Source organism: Engraulis encrasicolus, chromosome 11 (assembly GCF_034702125.1).
Source record: "Engraulis encrasicolus isolate BLACKSEA-1 chromosome 11, IST_EnEncr_1.0, whole genome shotgun sequence".
Lineage (NCBI taxonomy): Eukaryota > Metazoa > Chordata > Actinopteri > Clupeiformes > Engraulidae > Engraulis > Engraulis encrasicolus.
This window is the reverse complement of record NC_085867.1, coordinates 10705176-10712675: the sequence shown is the minus strand read 5'-3', so window position 1 is coordinate 10712675 and position 7500 is coordinate 10705176. Positions and strand designations below refer to the sequence as shown.

The 7500-nt window shown below is 47.6% G+C and overlaps 1 protein-coding gene across 1 annotated transcript in view; it reads left to right on the top strand.

Moving 5' to 3' along the window:
* Positions 1-7500, top strand: part of cntfr (ciliary neurotrophic factor receptor) — a gene marked incomplete at its 3' end in the record, with an annotated part of 375721 nt that overhangs the window by 230393 nt on the left and 137828 nt on the right. The gene's annotated exons all lie outside the window — the stretch shown is intronic.

Here is a 7500-nt window from a genome sequence, read left to right as displayed (position 1 = left end):
ACCCACTTTGCCAGGAACCAATCAACTTTGAGCAGCCCCAACGGCATTTTTTTAAAACGCTCAACTTTGAGCAACTCCAACGGCCCTGGGTAGAGGCGTGTTCAAGGCAGTGACATGGTTTAAGCTTCGGCACAGCCTTCTCTGGCATCGACCAGTAGTAAACCGAGGGAGGCGGGCCAACCATGCCATTGGGGAAACGTTATGCATTATGCACTTGGTCAGACCCAAGTCTGCAAAACAAGATTTGAAAGTCGATGATAATCAGGGCAAGGCTGTTGGAAGTGAAAGGAGAGGAGAGGAGAGGAGAGGAAAGGAGAGGGGAGGCGAGGAGGAGAGGATGAAAGGAGAAGAGAGGAAAGGAGAGGAGAGGAAAGGAGAGGGGAGGAGAAGAGGAGAGGAGAAGAGAGGAAAGGACAGGAGATGAGAGGAAAGATCAAGTAAGGTGGAAGAAAGGGCATAACATAGGAGGACCTCTAGTCTTCCTACTCCAATACAGCAGGCTGATGATGCAATGGATGGATGGTCTTACCATAAAGTAACACATGAGAGATAGCATGCATCCTTCTTCCTGCCTGTGGATTTCCCATAATCCTCTGGGACAGTAGGAAGATTACAACACAGACAGTGAAGCTGTCTGTTTCTAAGCTATCAGGGAAAAACTAAAGTACAAACATTTGGGTGGAGAAGAGGAGGAGAAGTGGAGCACAGAGAAGAAGAAAGGGTAGTGGAGGTGGGGAAAGGGGGATGCATGGATTTGGAGATACAATGAGAGAGACCAAGAGAGGTGGAATAGACGTCATAGGGGATAGCGTACAAGAGAAAGAGACCACCGCATGTGGAGTAGGGGAGAGTGACAGGGGAGGCAGTATGATGCAATACAGCTCGTTTCTAGTTTTGCCCACCCTCTTATGTCATCAGCTTATACGACTCCACCTCCTCCTCCTCCTCCTCCTCCTCCTCCTCCTCCTCCTCCTCCTCCTCCTTACGTACCCTCTCTTCTCTTCTGTGCAATGGCAGTTTGGGAAAGCATGAAAGAGAGGGAGAGAGAGAGAGAGACACCAACAGACAAAGACAAAGACAAAGACAGAGACAGACAGAGGCAAAGTCAAAGACAGAGAGAGACAGAGACAGAGAGAGAAACTTTCAGGGGGCCTTAGCCAGAGACGCACAGCACAGCGCTGCTCCTTGCCAGGGCGAAGGGAGATGATGGATGTGTCGGACGTGCTCTCAGTGGCGTTTTCCTCCAGCGCTGGAGGATCTTCAAAGCCTCTCGGTCTGGTCGTCAGGCGAGTGATGAGCTAAGCAGCGCCTGAGCTGAGAGAGGCTTGAGAACAGGGCTGGACTGGGACCACACACCATCCCGGGTACTTTTTGACATAGCCTACACCAGCCCCTCACCCCCATCCCCACCCCCATGCTACAAATATGATGGACTCAGTACATGCTACACGGATCCATTGACTTTCACTAGCTTAGCGACATGCTCCCTCTTTTAACTTGTCTTAAAGCAAGGCAACGGCTTAACATGAAAAATAAGACACTTAACCACCTTTATAAACCCCAGCCAACGATTGTAACTGTATTAAGACCCAAAATAGTGGCATACCCCTTTAAGGATGCACCGATGGGCCGCCCCACATTGGCGGAACAATTGCACATAGGGCCCCAGGGCAAGACAGTGATAGTACACTCATAGTGTACACTTATACAACTTGCTAAGGTCAGAATAAGGCCCACAAGATCAATACAGCAGGTCCCAGCAGGACCAAAGGCAAATGCCCTGCTCGCCCTCCCTATAGCTCCACCCCTCCCGCCCCACCTACATTGTGGATCTCTAAAGCAATGTTTCCCAACCTTTTTTGTCTTGTGTACCCCCAAGCCTTTTCATTGTGCCATGAGTACCCCCTAAGTCAAGTTCTATATCGCTTTCTCCATCCCAATGTAACTAAGCTCCATATGTTTGTTAAAATTATTTTTTTCCAAGTACCCCCTGCAGTGTGCTCGCGTACCCCTAGTGGTACACGTACCCCTGGTTGGGAAACACTGCTCTAAGGGAACATTTGAATCAATCAAACAAACAAAGCAAAAAAATACAACAGCATTGGCCCCTGAGGGCCGACGGCCCACCGGTAAAATGCCCTGTATGCCAGCTGGCCAGTCCAGCCCTACTTGAGGAGCATCACTCAGTATGGAGTATGGGGAGCAGCTGGGGCTGTAAATTATCTTCTTGCTCAGTAAAAAATGCAGTGTTGACTTTGACACTTTGAGAGCTGAATTCACATCATCTTCTAGACCAGAGCGTACGGTATTTGATCTCAGAGAGTAGTCTCTAAGTGTTGAATACACACTGTGTTTGTTACTGTGTTTGTGATCAGCAATGCAATATGGAGAAAGAGAGAGGGAGAGAGAGAGAGAGAGAGAGAGAGAGAGAGAGAGAGAGAGAGAGAGAGAGAGAGAGAGAGAGAGAGAGAGAGAGAGAGAGAGAGAGAGAAAGAGACCGAAAGACTGAATGGAGGTGAGAAGAAAGAAGGAATTAAATAGGAAAGTCATGAGGAGAAAAAAAAAATGAACATGACAAAAACAGAGAAGGGCAGGAAGTAAAGAATGAAGAGAGAATGAAAAAATATGCATGGAAATGAAGAGAGAAACAAAGACGAGAGAAATATCAGGTGTGCCGGTGGAAGATAAGCGTTATCTGCCATACATAATGGAAATAATTCTAGGTCCTTTTCAGTCGAGCATCCCATGGGTTTGTAGGTGTCTGTGTGCCTGTGTGTGCAGGTGTGCATTGTGTGGGTTGCATTTGTGTGTGCAATGCATGTGTGCATGATGTGAGTAGTGAATGGTGTGTGTGTGTGTGTGTGTGTGTGTGTGTGTGTGTGTGTGTGTGAGTGGTGAATGGTGTGTGTGTGTGTGTGTGTGTGTGTGTGTGTGTGTGTGTGTGTGTGTGTGTGTGTGTGTGTGTGTGTGTGTGTGTGTGTGTGTGTGTGTGTGTGTGTGTGTGTGTGTGTGTGTGTGTGTGTGTGTATGTGTGAGTGGTGAATGGTGTGTGTGCGTGCGTGCCGGAGTGCGTGCGTGCGTGTGCACATCTTTGTCTATGTGCTAATCATAGACTGTGTAACTACACGGTCGTCAAGCATCAGTAGATTTCCATTCGTTCAGCCCACCTTCCCTGGACTATTTCAGACAACCAAACCCACATACAGTACCATGGCCATAGTGAGAGAACCCCCTGTCGTTGAGAGACTTCTTGTATTTCGTAGTCATCAAAATTCTGTCTGTTTATTTATCTGCTTAAATACAGTGTATCAATTTATGTCAGCCTGTCCGTCCATCTGTGTGTCTGTCTGTGTGTCTGTCTGTCTGTCTGTCTGTCTGTCTGTCTGTCTGTCTGTCTGTCTGTCTGTCTGTCTGTCTGTCTGTCACCAAAGGTTGCAAACAGAAACACTCAATCATCTTACGTTCCTGCGCGTATAGTTGGTTGGATTGCACATCATCATCATGGACATCCTCCTGCTCCTCTTCTTCTTCCTCCTCCACATCATCCTCCCTCCTCCTCCTCCTCCTCCTCCACATCCTCCTCCTTCTCCTCCTCCTCCTCCTCCACATCCTCCTCCTTCTCCTCCACATCCTCCTCCACCTCCTCCACATCCTGCTCCTCCTCCTCCACCTCCTCCTCCTCTTCCTCCTCCGCATCCTCCTCCACCTCCTCCTGCACCTCCTCCTCCTCCACATCCTCCTCCACCTCCTCCTCCTCTTCTTCCTCCTCCTCCTCCTCCTCCTCATCATCATCATCATCATCATCATCTTCCACTTCTTCTTCTTCTTCTTCTTCTTCTTCTTCTTCTTCTTCTTCTTCTTCTTCTTCTTCTTCTTCTTCTTCTTCTTCTTCTTCTTCTTCTTCTTCTTCTTTCTTTTGAGACCACACCAATTAGTCTGAGTGAGAGCCGGGTTATTCATCATGTCTCCACACGTGTCCAGTGTTAAGTGACATCTGCAGGGCTCTACTACCAGGGCCGCTGACAGCTTTTGCCGGGCCCGGGACAAGGGCCCCCATCCAATATATTTGATGTAAGAAGGAGACAATTTTGTACCCCCCCCCCCTCTCCCTGGGCCCGGGACAACTGACCTGTTTGTCCCCATCTGTCGGCAGGCCTGTCTGCGGGGAGGATACTCTACTCTGGTACTCGGGGCCATGACAGCCAGAAATGGCCCTCATATCATCATTAGCTTATCATCTCTCTTGCTAAATAATGCAGGACCTAATGTCATAAGAGAAGAAAAGAGATGAGGTGTGTGTGTGTGTTTGTGCGTGCGTGCGTGCGTGCGTGCGTGCGTGCGTGCGTGTGTGCGTGTGTGCGTGTGTGTGTGTGTGTGTATGTGTGTGTGTGTGTGTGTGTGTGTGTGAGTGCGTGCGTGCGTGCGTGCGTGCGTGCGTGCGTGCGTGCGTGCATGTGGTCGTGTGCGTGCGTGTGTGTGTGTGTGTGTGTGTGTGTGTGTTTGCAGGCGTGTGTACAGGCGTGTGTGTGTGTGTCTGTCTGTCTATCTGTGTGTCTGTGTATCTGTGTGCAAGCATGTGTGTATGTGTGCCTCTGTGCCTGTGCCTGTGGCTGTTCTTCTGTGTTCAGTATGAGCCCCACTACTATCCCAGATCCTGATGAGTAGTGGGGCTTATTTCCATTTCGTGAATTATTAAAAACACACACTACTGTAACACACACACACTAAAACACATAGAGAGAGGGAGAGTGGTCATTAGGAGTATTCATCAGAGGGTGTCCAAACAGAGTGTGTTTTAAAGGAACATATTTTGCAGAGCCACCACGGGTAGTACACTATGCAGACTCACTTTACTTTAGCAATAGTTATGAGTTTTTCTTATTCTCTCCACAAGTTTCTCTTTTCTCTGCCGGTCTGACTGTCTGTCTGTCTGTCTCTCTGTCTGTCTCACTGTCTGTCTGTCTGTCTGTCTGTCTGTCTGTCTCACTGTCTGTCTGTCTGTCTGTCTGTCTGTCTGCTTGTATCTGCCTGGCTGTTTGCCTCTTTCTGTCTGTCTGTCTGGCTCTCTCTGTCTGGCTCTCTCTCTCTGTCTGTCTCTCCGTCTCTCTCTCTCTCTCTCTCTCTCTCTCTCTCTCTCTCTCTCTCTCTCTCTCTCTCTCTCTCTCTCTCTCTCTCTCTCTCTCTCTCTCTCTCTCTCTCACACACTATCTGTATATCATTTGCAGTTTGCTATTGTTGGAGCAAATGAATGTCTCGTGCCTCCTCTTTGCACACTTTATCCCCAATCACCTGCCCACTCTCTCTCTCTTTCTCACTGCCATCATTTCACTGCATATTCAGGTAGAGGGTCTATTTGTGTGTAAGTAGGCTATTTCCACACTGATGAATGCACTGCGGTTTAGTGGTGCTGCTGCCGGTGCCGATTCCTGACCTGACAAATGCATTGCGGCAGTGCTGAACTCTTTTGCATGCAATTCAGCTTTGGGAGCAGCAGCCAGGGAAGCTGACAGGGGGGGGCGGGCAAAGGGGACACTTGTCCCGGGCCCAGGGAAAGAGGGAGCCCCTGAATTGGGACCCCTTTACATTGAATGTATTGAGAGGGGGGGCCCTTTCAGATGATTTTGTCCTGGGCCCGGTTAAAGCTGTCAGCAGCCCTGTCAGCAGCACTGCCGCTAAATAGTACTGCTGATCAGTCAAACGTCCTACCCTGAGTAGGCACAGGCACACACCCCCAGGCTTATTTTTTATGAGTCACTTTGTCCATTTCGAAACTCAGAAGTTGACAGAAATCACCATATATGGGGTTATTTTCCAGTCTCACAAGTCACAAACCCACGTAATTGGGTTAACAACATTTCTCAACTGACAGCAAAGCCTTGGCACAACGACATCCAGCAGGAGAAGTATGTGCACAGCAGTATCTAGTCCAACTATTCCTGCTACTTTTACTATTACAGTAAGGGCCACTGAGTTTGTATGTGGCACGGTGTTTTTATCTGCACCAAGATACTTGCAAGGCTCAGTGAAAAACAATTTGGACATTTGGTCACCTGAAAGTCACATGGTATGCACATGGAACAAGGGGGGGAAATGAATTATGTATGTGTATGAATCAGTGGTATAGCCAGGAATTATGAGCCCAAAATATCAGCTATCCATCCCAATATCTATCCCCTTCATAGCCAAAAATCATTGGTTATAACTTTTAGACTTTTTATTTGGCTACAATGCCTACGCATTTTGGCCCATGCGGCCTAATTTAGGGTGTATCGGCAGAGGCATAGCCAAATAAAAAACTATTAAAAATCTGACCTTGAGTACCTTCGATTTCCTATACCCTTAAAAAAATTGAGAGCCCCAACATTGATGAGCAACAAGGAAAAAAAAAGGTGAAGACCCTGAAGAACCAATTTCCTGCGATTTTTGTTTTTTAACCAGGTAAAACACTGCGTTATAAATTTGATGCTACCAGAATGGCAATGACCAAGTCGTATTGCATTACTAAAGGCCCTGTGTTATGTCAAAGTGGAGTGGTAGGCTACTATGGTAATTAACATTTCAATGACTATTACAGCGTGCATTAAGGGCTACATCATAGACCACTATATGAAGCATCTCAGCCTCTGATTGAGCTGATCCCATAGAGGAGCTGCCCTGGAGAGGCAAAGGTGTCGCTGAGGAGAGGCTGAAGGAGGGCTCCTAGGCCACCACATCAAAAGACACTCATTCAGCCAATTATGAAGGCGTGTGTGTGTGTGTGTGTGTGTGTGTGTGTGTGTGTGTGTGTGTGTGTGTGTGTGTGTGTGTGTGTGTGTGTGTGTGTGTGTGTGTGTGTGTGTGTGTGTGTGTGTGTGTGCGCGCTCGTGCGTGCGTGTGCGTGTGTGTATGTGTGTGTGTGTGTGTGTGTGTGTGTGTGTGTGTGTGTGTGTGTGTGTGTGTGTGTGCGTGCGTGCCTGCGTGCGTGCCTGCGTGCGTGCGTGCGTGCGTGTGTGTATGTGTGTGCATGAGTGTGTGTGTGATCGTGCACAAACTCATCAATGTAAAAGGGACCTTGCTCTCCCACTCACTACCTCTTATGATGTGATCAAAAGGCATAGAGAGAGAAGTGCAAGGCGAAGAAAACCTGCCAAAGAAAGACGAGAAAGAGGACGTGGAGAAGAATATGGAGAAGAGAGGAAGACATTTAGAGGCACACATAGATGTGATTAAAATAGAGGAAGATGAATACATAGGGCGGTCGTGACTGATGGCACGACTAATTGACCATTGGAGCAAGCAGAACGTGCATGCTAAAAAATACAGTGTGTGAAATTGATATGCTATTTTAGCAATTGCAAAAGTTTAATAATGAATAACGCGCATTTAAAAAAAACCAACACTTACCAATGAAGCACATTCGAAACAACCAACCAAGCAATTCTTACAAAACTGTGCACAGACCAGTGGCTGTGTAAAACACAATGAAACAATGTAAAACATTTAATTATGTATAATAATGAC